Source organism: Sapajus apella, unplaced genomic scaffold (assembly GCF_009761245.1).
Source record: "Sapajus apella isolate SASKATOON/1434 unplaced genomic scaffold, GSC_monkey_1.0 scaffold61, whole genome shotgun sequence".
NCBI classification, from domain to species: domain Eukaryota; kingdom Metazoa; phylum Chordata; class Mammalia; order Primates; family Cebidae; genus Sapajus; species Sapajus apella.
In genome coordinates this window covers 9,853,815-9,865,956 of record NW_022437001.1, presented here as the reverse complement: position 1 = coordinate 9,865,956, position 12,142 = coordinate 9,853,815, and the positions used below count along the sequence as shown (strand labels likewise).

The 12,142-nt window shown below is 41.2% G+C and overlaps 1 protein-coding gene across 2 annotated transcripts in view; it reads right to left on the bottom strand.

The window, feature by feature from the left end:
- INPP4B (inositol polyphosphate-4-phosphatase type II B) overlaps positions 1 to 8,804 on the bottom strand; it is an 841,422-nt gene extending 832,618 nt beyond the window's left edge. For both annotated transcript variants that reach the window (XM_032246545.1, XM_032246548.1), the window contains exon 1: positions 8,492 to 8,804. The gene's annotated coding sequence lies outside the window, so the exon portion shown is untranslated. The remainder of the gene's footprint in view (positions 1 to 8,491) is intronic.
- Positions 8,805 to 12,142: the final 3,338 nt, after the last annotated feature.

Genomic DNA, 12,142 nt, shown 5'->3' with positions numbered 1-12,142 from the left:
TTTTTTTTTTTTAAACGATGGAATTATATTTGCTTTTAGATACTTAATGTCACAAAGATTCATACACAGTGGTTATCATCAATTTTTTTTAATCTGAAAAAAATCTGTTCATTTAAAACTTCGACTCTATACAAAATCCAGAAGGTGTATTTCAGGAGATCCATGACATTCTCCAAGGGGAGAACCAAACAATTTCTCAAATTCCCAAATTCTCACACACACTCACTACAGATAATTAGCCCTAGAAAGTGACAGAATATGTCAGCCAGTATCTCAAGTTACAGGGGGGTGTGGCTGCCAGGACACTGGCTGGGCTCACTCACTAAAAGGTCAGTCTCCAAAAGGAAGTGACTTAAATTCACACTGCAGTAAAATTATAGCTTACTATATTCATGTGTCTTTAAAGATGGATGGTAAAATCTTAACTCATGAAAAGCTAAGTTCTTGCATTCCATGGGTCTGCTATATCTACAATGTCTGCCACTTATTAAGCAAAACTTTGGCTGGATATGGTGGCTCATGCCGATAATCCCAGCACTTTGGGAGTCCAAGGTGTGCGAATCACCTGAGGTCAGGAGTTTGAGACCAGCCACACCAACATGGTGAAACTGTGTCTCTATTAAAAACGCAAAAATTAGCCAGGCATGATGGTGGGCACCTGTAATCCCAGCTATTCAGGAGACTGGGGCAAGAGATTTGCTTGAACCCAGGAGGCAGAGGTTGCAGTAGGCTGAGATCGTGCCATTGCACTACAGCCTAAGTGACAAGAGCAAAACTTCATCTCAAAAAAAAAAAAAAAAAGTAAAATTTTCTATGAGAACTGTGGCAATAAGGTAAGATGTTAATAATTGTTGTAACCTAGGAAGCCTAGTTCATTCATTAGTGTATCAAGTATGCACTCATTACCTAGTAAGTTCAAAGAACATTGCTGCACAATTTTGGTAATTTAAAAAAATAAGGCGGGCAGATCACCTGAAGTTTGAGACTAGCCTGGCCAACATGGTGAAACCCCGTCTCTACCAAAAATACAAAAATTAGTTGGTCATGGTGGTATGTGCCTGTAATCCCAGCTACCCAGGAGGCTGAGGCAGAAGAACCACTGGAACCCGGGAGGCATAGGCTACAGTGAGCCAATATTGCTCCACTGCACTCCAGTCTGGGCAACAGATCAAGAGTACATCTCAAAAAAATAAAAAAATAAAAATAAAAAAATTGCATAGAACCTAAATTGAAGTCTATACCTCAATCGTATAACAAATTCAAGTACATAACTTGCCTAATGTCAAGAGTTTGGACTTTTTAAGTAAAATATGTAGCGTTTTTACAATAGTAATTATTTTTTAAATTTTTCTTTGTATGATAATTATATTTGTAAATAACTGCTTCACAAGTGTACTTCTTTGGATGTAATTTTTTTTTCTTTTTTTTTTTTTTTTGAGATGGAGTTTCACTTTTGTTGCCCAGACTGGAGTGCAATGGCACAGTCTTGGCTCACTGCAACTTCTGCCTTCCGGTTTCAAGCTATTCTCCTGCCTCAGCCTCCTGGGTAGCTGGGATTACAGGCACATGCCACCACGACCAACTAATTTTTGTATTTTTAGTTGAGACGGGGTTTCACTGTGTTGGCCAGGCTGGTGTCGAACTCCTGATCTGGTGATCCATCCACCTCAGCCTCCCAAAGTGCTGGGATTACAGGCATGAGCCACCACTCCCAGTCCTTGATGTAATTTCTAAGATTTGCTTCCAAAAACCCCTAAGAGGGAAAAAGTGACTGGGATTGTAAATGAAATGAGAATAGCCACGATTTGACAATTACTGAAACTGGCTGATTGGTATGTGGGAGTTTATTGTGCTACTCTATTTTCTACCTTTGAAATGTTACATAATAAAAAGCTTTTAAAAAGGGAAATGCATTTCTTAATTATGCCAGCTTGGGTTATTAACTTATTTTCTTTGGTCTCCATTCTTACAATAGCCACATCTAGTGAACGTGACTGAAATGTCTCCCACATTGATCTTGAGGACGTTCCAACCAGACGCTTAAACAATACAGAGATCGCATTCTGATGCACAGATGACAGAATAAATTAATTTACTCTGCTATGTCCCATTTAATTATTCAGCCAAAGACAGGGGTGTATATATCCAGATTAACCAAGAAGAAATTGTTAAACAACTTTCAGCCGTCATTATAACCAACAAATTATAGTAGGACATGGCTGATTCAATTTGGTCATTGTGGAGACCAGGTCATCACTATAACAGAGGACAATAGGAGATCGGCTGAAGCGTCAGTGAGGTAATTTGCACTTTTTTTGCATTGTCCCAAGGGCAACAGAACAGAAAAAAAAATTAATAATTATAGTCTTTGACCCCTAGAAAAAAAGAATTTGCTCAGCACATGCTGTGAGAGGATTAGGATTAAAAATGCAAATGGTTAATACAATGTCTATTTCAGAATAATCACATTTTTTTCTATAATGTTTATTTAATTTTCTTTTTCACTTTCTCTTACCCAGACACAAACAGAATTCTAGCTTATATAATTTAATTAATTCCTAACAGTTCCTCACATAAGCAGACCTCACATAAAAGCAGAGTGTGTTAAATATTACAATCAAATCTTTAAAGTATTACAAATAATCAATCTTCTCAACATACCACTAAGAATTTAGGTGCCTGTTGACTTTCGTTTTATCAACTCACTATGATATAAGTAAATTCTGTTTAAAAGAAAAGCTTAATAAATGCATATATTGCACTTAAAATGACTCACGGTTTCTAAGCATTGCACACTGCCACCTAGTGCTTAATGTCTCTTTCACAGCAAATGTACAATGGATGTCTTCAACAAAGTGAAAATGCTGCATTTTAAACCAGTTTATTCAGAAAGACAGGTCTAAAATAATTTATTCATAATTTCTTCAAAATAAGAATGCTATCAGAAATAAATTACACATACCATAAAATCGCACGCATCTCAAATTACAATGTAAAAGACCTGAGTGGATTAGTTAATATAAAAAAATTGCAAGTTTTATTAATAAAGACATGCTCTTTTTTAAAAACAAAGTGAAGGTTTTGTGTTTTGGTTTCTGGTGTTTTTTTTTTTTTTTTTTTTTTTTTTTTGAGAGGGAGTCTCACTCTGTTGCCAGGCTGGAGTGCAGTGGCGCGATCTCAGCTCACTGCAACCTCCGCTTCCCGAGTTCAAGCGATTTTCTTCCTCAGTCTCCTAATTAGCTGGGATTACAGGTGCGCGACACCATGCCTGGCTAATTTTTGTATTTTTTTTAGTAAAGACGCGGTTTCACCATGTTGACCAGATGGTCTCGATCTACTGACCTCGTAATCCACCCACCTCGGCCTCCCAAAATGCTGGGATTACAGGCGTGAGCCACCACGCCCGGCAGATTTGTAGGTTTTGTTAACAGGAACAGGAAATGTTTACTTAAAAAAAAATGATTTTTAACTACTGTTTATCAACTATGCAACTATTCTCTTATGAATGTGATGTATCTAATCTCTAAGTGGAATATGTGGTTTTATAGCAAGTTTGGCATATGAAGATGTTGAAAAAGACATTGTAGAATGTTATCACTAATAATACTTTAAAGCTTTCTTGAAGATAGCCATCATCTCCACACACCCATACGTTCTAACTTCAATTAAAGATGCCACTGTTTTTAGTCCTACTTTTTTTTTCCCCCCAGCATTAAATAGTTTTTGTGTTTTGGTTGTTTTAATGGTTAGAGCTCATCACTGATCTTTCGGCTAAGAAAGCAAAGCCCCATGAAAATAAGTGAGAACCATTTTGAAAGAACTAAAGGAAAGATTGCTATAGATGGTCAGGGAGTACATTCTATTTGATTCATGTATTCTAAAATGGTAGTCCCCAGGCCTGATCTACTTAGGGCACTACAACTATCTATTCTAAGGCTCATATTTCTGTCAAGTTTTCATAGTGAAAAATATTAAGGTGATTCCCTGTAAATCATTGTTGCTTAACATTTAAAAACTCAGCCGGGTGCAGTGGCTCACACCTGAATCCCAGCCCTTTGGGAGGCTGAGGCGGGCAGGTCACGAGGCCAAGAGATCGAGACCATCCTGGCCAACACGGTGAAACCCCGTCTCTACTAAAAATACAAAAAAATTAGCTGGGTGTGGTGGCATGTGCCTGTAATCCCCGCTACCCTGGAAGCTGAGGCCGGAAAATCACTTGAACTAAGAGGTGGAGGTTGCAGTGGGCTGAGATCGTGCCACTGCACTCCAGCCTGGTGACAGAGCAAGACTCCATCTCAAAAACAAAAAACAAACAAAAACAAAAAACTCACACTCCCTTTTGAGAAACAAAAATCTCGAAGTTCTCCTTCAAAGCTATTTAAAATGTGTAAATAAATGATCTATTGTAAACAGCCAGTAAATGAAAAATTTTTTAAATTATATTTTTCTTTTGATCTTGGAAGATACTTCACATTGATGTTGTTACTCCAATCATGAGAAGTCAGCATGACAATTAAAGTTGTCTATGTATCTCACAAACTTTTCTATCCTTGAAAAACAACAAAGAAAAGCATTACATAATTTCATCATTGTTTGCTGTATTGCTTTATTTTCATAACCAGAAGAGCATGTAAAGATGATGCCAGACAGATAGATAGACACATAGATAGATAGATAGATAGATAGATAGATACTCTCGTTTTAGGGGAGGAGATGTTGTCCTCGTTCCCTTGAATATTACTGACTTAGATAATTCCCAAAGAAATGTATAATCAAAACCACGTGATTTGAAAAACTTCTCAAATTTTCCTTTAATCAGTTTAAACACATTACTGCCAATTCTATTTCACTTAGTTCTGCATAAGGTTATTTAAAGACTTCCAACACACAATCAGGACACCTAGAAGACAGAATTTACTCAAAATATTGTAACTCAAGAAACTCAGTTTGAAATATATCATTTAAGGACACATACTGTATTGAAACCCAATTCACATCCTGTGGGAATGACATCTATTATGATAGCTAATGTTTGGTGAAATTACACAGTCCACTGAAAAAGTTTAAAGTTCTAGCGCCTGGATATTCCGCTGGCCTATGGTATACCATTGATAGCAAGATACTTCCAGGAAGTAAGATAGTGAGTACAACTGTGCCTTTTATAAGAAAAGTTTTGCTGCAGTTACAGTGTGTGTGTGTGTGTGTGTGTGTGTGTGTGTATAAAACCTCTATATATAACCTATGTGTATATATATAACCTATATATAATATATTATAATCCATATGTAATCCATAAAATTTCCTAAGCATTTTAAATGCTTCTTTTAATCTACAAGGTAGTGAAAATATATTAAAAATATAAACTAATACAAGTTGATTCAAGTGACAATTGTGCCTGAGACCGAAAGAGCACTTAAAATTTTTGCAAATATCTTAATGTCTTTTCTAGATATATACTGATTTTTCTAGGTATATACTGATCCAAAGCTTTGAAACACAAAGACTATATGCACCTTGAACAACAAAATTCAAGCATAGCATCATCATTTGGATTTATCTAAAATAAATGTTTAAAATTATTTGTTTAATTATCTCATTTCTGAAGCCTAAATATTATAGTATATACGGTTAGAATGTGCTCTAAAATGCTCTCTAATGAAGGGTTTCTAACGCAACATGTTTTAAAAGTAGTAACAAAATGGTCTGTGGAAAAGATTCCTTCAGGGTTTAGAAAGGTAGATAGGACATGTTGCAAAACTGAAGTACACAATACAGAAGAGACTCATACAGCCTTCACCTGAATATTTAACTTGAGATTATTAAAAAGAGGGCATTTCTATCTATTAAAACTCCCATGGTTGTGAAAGACAAGAATTTATTTTATACAGATTAGGTATGATACTTGTATACCTAATATTAGTACTACTGGGCATTACTCACTATGAAATAAGAAAATGTAATAGATATTCAGTAAGCATTTTACTCGCTAATTATGATTCCATAATTTCTCTAACTTTTTATTCTCAGATGTCAAATACTTACCTAGAAACTGCCATTCATTTGGTTGCTAAGAGTTTTAAGATCAGTTGGCAGGATTTTTTTTTCTGTCTTTCAGAGAATTGCCATCTTGGGTTCTGCCTCAAGGCAGTAAAAATTAACTTTGTTACCCAGTAGTACTTCTACTGGAAGATACTCCAGGGTTTCAGAAATGAATTAATTATTTCCAGTTTTCACAATTTATAAAAAATATCTGGCTTTTCCCTCAGTTTAGTGATTTTTCATTTCACACAACTAAAATATAATAGCTTTATTTTATAATCAAGTTTAACTGATGAGTCTATATTAGAGCCATTTAGTATTTTACCAAAATCTTATGAGAAATGGAGTCATTCAATTTGCAGCTCCAAATTGAAGCTCAAACACAACACTTTAAAAGTATTTTCTGCCTATATCTTTGACTGCGTGCTACCTTAAATAGTTAGAGGGACAGACTCGACGGTTTATCTGGTTATTCTTATACTTTATAAAGAGTCAAAGGCAAATTTCAGTTATAAATATGCACATCATAATGATCATCAGCTTATCACAAATAAATATTGATTTGCTTCATCAAAGAGAATATTCTTCTAGAATAAGAGCAGTATTTCAATCAGCAAACATGTTTCTTCATGACCCTGAGCATCTAGCCTGTCTCCACGCACACACTTCATAACCTTTCAAGGACAATCTTTTAAATCACATTTTAAGGAAATACACTGAAAAAGTATTCCATTTTGCAGTAGCATTTTACATTACTGCAAATTGATGAGGTTCAACCTTCAATGCCCATGTACCTTTCACAAAACTATTGATCATTTCCTATCAATGCTTTGCTGGATTATGTCACAGAGGAACACATAATGCATGCATGTGCATCAATGCATAAAGGAGATGATGCATTTCTTTGTACACTATGTGAACTGACAATGCCCACTCGCCCAGTCCATGCCTTACTCTGCTTCTAACACATCGTCAGCCAGCTGCCCTGTTCATGATTCCTTGCACCTTGTGTGCTGCTTTATCATTGAGTGAGATTACTACCATTTCTGGTCCAGAATTCATTAAGAAAACTCCTTTTTCAAGCATGGTCTTTGAAATGTAGTTGCACACCTATAAAAGAACTACCTGGAGCTCATCTTCAGATAGAGATGAATGTATCCTCTGTCTTTAGGCTTTTACTTACAGAGCCACACCTTTATAAACAAGTTCTGTCTGTCATACTGAGAGGAAGAAGATATGCAAACTGTAACATCTGGAGTCATAAAGGTAATGACCTCAAATAACATTTCAGAAAGAGAGAGGAAAACTAGTTCTGGTCAGGGAGAAGATAAAAGAGGAAAAGGAGCAAATTTATATCATTAAAACAAGAGTCACAGAAAACCCTACCGGGTTTTTCCAGTAAGTTTTGTGCAGCAGCAGCAACAACCTAATCAATATGTGCTTCCTCACGTCCTTGTCCCCAAAGAGAAACTGCTGGGCTCCTCTCCACCACCTCCCTAGGGGCAGAAACTACTGCCCCCAAGGAAGGGAGAATTCAGAATCGTAAGAAGCGGCAAAAACAGGTGTATGTGGTTCTAGCATCTTCATCTTTGTACCAGCTACCAGCCTGAAAGTACATTCAGGAATCAGACTCCTAGATATTCCCTGGCCCTGGGCCCTGCCAGAGGTTCCAGAGAGCTTGAAGAGCCTGCAGCACAGTTCTAAGACCTGAAACACGACCTCCCCCTGCCCAAAATCCAGGCACTCTCGCGCTGAGGCCCTAACCTCTCAGCCAGACCTCCTTGGGGTAGGACAAGAGATGCTGCCTGATGGCCGGGAGAAGACACGCCAGGCTTCTCTGCCAGAATGAGTTGTTGAGGGTGGGGTGGAGGTGGTCATGGAGATGGGCTCTTTATTTTTAAAATAAAAACAAGAAAACAAGGCAACGGGGACCCCCAACACCAGTTACCCTCACTCCCCACCACTGCCTCTATGCCTTAAGGACTTCTTCCGAGGCCGGCGGCTTGCGATCCTCAGGATTGGGAGTAGGAGCGAGTGCCCGGGGCCAACCTCAGCGTCTCTCAGGGACAGCGCAGGTGGGCGCAGCCTTGGAAGGTCAGCGAGGCCAGAGCTCAGAGTTCCACGGGGGCCCGGAGAGTGTGCGTGTGTGAGTGTGAATGAGAACACGCGCGCGCGCCGGGCGGAGGGGCGCTCAGCGAGAGGGTAGGCGCGGTGACAGGGGTACCCGAGCATCCGAGGAGAGACAGCACATCCCACCCTTTAAGCTAAAGAGCTGGAGGGGTGATGGGGGCTGCAAGACTGAGAAACTTGATGCAAAACAGACAGGCTCCCCCCTCCAAGACGTGCCGCCACGCTCTCAAACACGCTCCCTCGCCTCCCGGATCACCCACCGTCACCCACCCCACCCTGCAAAATTCCCCACCGAGCCCTAGGATCCCAGGCGGGTAATTACCTCTCCCGGAGGCGGAGTGGGGGGCGGCAGCAGCAGCAGACACTTTTAGCTTGACTTTCCTGCGTTCGTGTGTGAGCGTGTGCGCGCCCAGGAGGAGCTGTAACCTGCTATTTATAGACCGAAGCCTCAGCACCCGGGGCTGAGAACCCGGAGGAAACTGGCGGGCGGCGGCGACGGCGCAGGGCGCGGGCCGCAGCTTCGCGAGGCTCCAGCGGCTCCCCCGGCTCCGGCTTCAGCCGCGCTCCCTGCTCGCTCCTCGCCTGCCAGCCCCGTGCGCGCCCCAGAGAAGTTGTCACCAGCGCGGCTGCCTCTCCGGCTGCTCACACGCCCCCTGGCACAATTGCTACTTTCTTCCCCCCCAACCCCCACCCTCCCCGCTCCTCTTCCTCCTCCTCTGCTCTCTCCAAGCGGTCTCCTCCCAATGTCACCAGCGACCGAATAGAAGCGGCAGCGACAGTCGCGCAACTGGCGCAGCTCGCTTCCAGCTACCGATAGAACGGAGATGGTGGCCCGGCTGCCCACCCCGAAATTACCACGCTGGCTCCGTGTGCTGCCACCCAGCACCCCGACCCCTTTCTGCAGCTCCTCTGCCCACGGGGTCGGCCACCCAGACTGGGCTGTGGGATCACCGCTACCGTGACAAGGGGGGACCTGAGGCCGACAAGCTGCCGCGGGGGCAGGAGAAACCACAGAGAGAGAACCCGCGGGAGGAAGAAAGCGCCCCAGACCTGGCCTATGGCAGCACAGTCACCAGACCGAGGGTTTTTTGAAGGGGCTTAGGATCCCTGCTGTCACTGCCTGTGTCTAGGCATCCATTCACGCCCGTGGGACTCCCGTCTGCAAACGCGATGGGACCCCTGTCTCGTGCCCCTCCTGACCTTAGGCCCGGGCAGAGGTCGGGCAGGGGAGACCAGCTCAGAGCAACCCACCCACCGCCAGTCCCCACGTCGCGGCGGGCGACTGAGGCCGAGATGCTCCCAACAAGCGTGTGGTATGCCTTTGATAGCTCGGGTGCGTGGGGACAGATCCGCCCTGAGCGTGTTTGGGGTATCAGGAAAACGGGGTATATAAGCAAGCAGTCTGGACAGAGACTAAAACTCCCCCACTTCCTCGCCAACAAGCCCACAGGGGAAAGCATGCACCCTGGTTATTCCGGGCTGTGTAGGGTGTGGGGCAAATGACTCTCCCCATCTGCGCCTTACAGGTGCCACCTGGCGGCTCTCTTGGAAAGGTTTTGATGGAGCTGTTCAAAGGTAAAGGTGCCCAGAGCAAGCCCATAAAGACACTCCAGCCCTTCTCCTGAGGACGCTTTAAATTCACAATTTAAATAAAGCAGTGTTCAAACGCTTGTACACAATTGTTAGTTACATTTGCCATGCAAAAAGACTGGAATCTCAAAGTCAGGACAGTGAAATCAATTTGGGTTAAGTCGGGGCTTAACAGTTTCACAAACCAGGAAGCTGGATGTACCCCCAGCTGTCACCCCTGCTGTCACTGCTTGCATCTAGGCATCCTTTCACTCTGCAAACATTTAACCACCACATTATAAGCCTTGCCAATGAGGACAGGGACTTTGTTTTGGATTTTTTATTTGGGGGTTTGTGTTTATTCATTTCATTTATTTTTTCACCACTGTGCTCCAAGAGTTTGGGACAATACCTAACATTCTGCAGTTTCAATAAATGTTTATAGAATCAATTAATAAGCACTATAGGCCAGAAACTGTGTTTGGCGTCCCTGAAGCCCTTGCTTTTGCTTCTCTTCAGGTTTTTTTCTATTATGCTCAGCCTCTATCCCAAGTGAGCTGAATGCAGCAAGATAGAAGAGTGAGGCACAAATAGTCCCTGTCAAGATGTGGATCACCTTTGAGGAACCATCACACAGTTAGATTTCTCCCCCATAGGGCAGCACTGAACACACCCGTCTCCAAGCAATGGGTAAGTCCTGTTCATGCAGATCTGCTGGAAAAATGATACAACTTTCTCACTGGGCAAACAAGTTCCAATTTTTCTTACAATAGAGAGAGACTAAAATAATATCAGGACGTTAGGATTTCAGAGCTTTGCTACTAAATTGAAAATACAGTTAACATATCTGTCCTCTAACTTTAAGTGGAAGAGTGTGTGTGTGTGTGTGTGTGTGTGTGTGTGTGTGTGTGTGTAGACTACAGCAGCAATACCAGAAATACCAAACCATTCCTCCTAAAACACTGAATTGTAAAATAAATGCAGTTACCTGTTCTATGGAAATGAACATTTAAAGTGAGATACTCAGAAGACCCTATTATAATTAAAGTCCAGACATGAACCATGCTGACAAAGTCCTTGTACAAGGCAGCTGAGGAATATGTGACTTACTTGTGCATATCATATAGGAAGTTTGAATTCTGGGAAAACAGAGAGAATATGAATCAGATTCATGTACCACAAGGCATTTTTTAAAAATCTATCAATCATCCTGGTAGTTTTTAGTTATTTGGTGGCTTTTTCCTTGAACAAGCCTGGAGGAGTCAGATGCATCTGTGGTTTAATAAACTCATTCAGCATTCACTTTTACAAACCTTGAACTTTTGGCCACTTGTGCCCCCAAACATAACTTCATTGGCCAATGAAGGACAAAATATTTTTCATTTCCTTTTGAAATATCTTTGTAGAGCCAGAAGTCAAAGGTGATTCCCTGTAGTTACCTTGCTGTCTAAAAATAAAATCAAGCCAGGATCTACAGGGTGGGTGTCACACTCTCCTTTGCAATGAAGCAGCTTACAGTCTCTCCACAGATTCATTGTTCCTGGAGATTTTTATCTCAGGTAAGATTAATATGATATCATATCTACACTTTGTGATCCTTCACTATTCTAAATCTCCTCTAGAATATAGCACCAGGTATCATGCAGGGTTTTTTTAATGGTTGTTCAGTTATGTTAACAATAACTTGTAAAGTAAGTCCTTGTTTTCATCCCAATTTTTAAAAACTTAAAAATTACAGAAACTTTGTTATGTATACACTAGGCTCATCACTTGTGTGTACGATTGTGTGTGTATGTCTGTGTGTATTTAAATTAAGGAGGATGGTGTCAGAAATAAGAACTAACTTAAGTAAAAAGAGTAAATTATTGTAAAGATACTTGGCTGCCCCATGGAACCCCAAAACAAGAGTGCAACTGGGCACTAGGAATGACTGGAAACAGAGACAGGCCATTAGATCTTTCTCTCTCTGTCTTTTCCCCCACGACAGTATTCCATTCTTTATCTCTCTCCCTTTCTATCTCTCCCCACATACATTCTCTCTCTTTGCGTCTCTAAATTGCATGGTTGCTAAAGACTTCAATTTTATAACTTGTGAGCCAGTTCCAAATTCTTCAAGTACTGTGATAGCTCCAGCTACCAAACCCCAGCCAACCACCTTGGCGAGGGATAGTCATCCAGCGACATTTTCATAGCACCTACTGTAGTAATCAGGTAGATTGTAGAGGGTAGCTGAAGAAGGAAAAGGATAAAAATTCCCAAAATGAGGGGAGGAATACAGGTCGTTCCTGACCACTACTATCTCCTATTCCTGGTTGTTTCATGAACACTGACACAAAAGGCAAAAAAAGTAGGAAAAAGAAACATTAAATAAAATGATAATGTCTATGGTGTATGAATGCATATG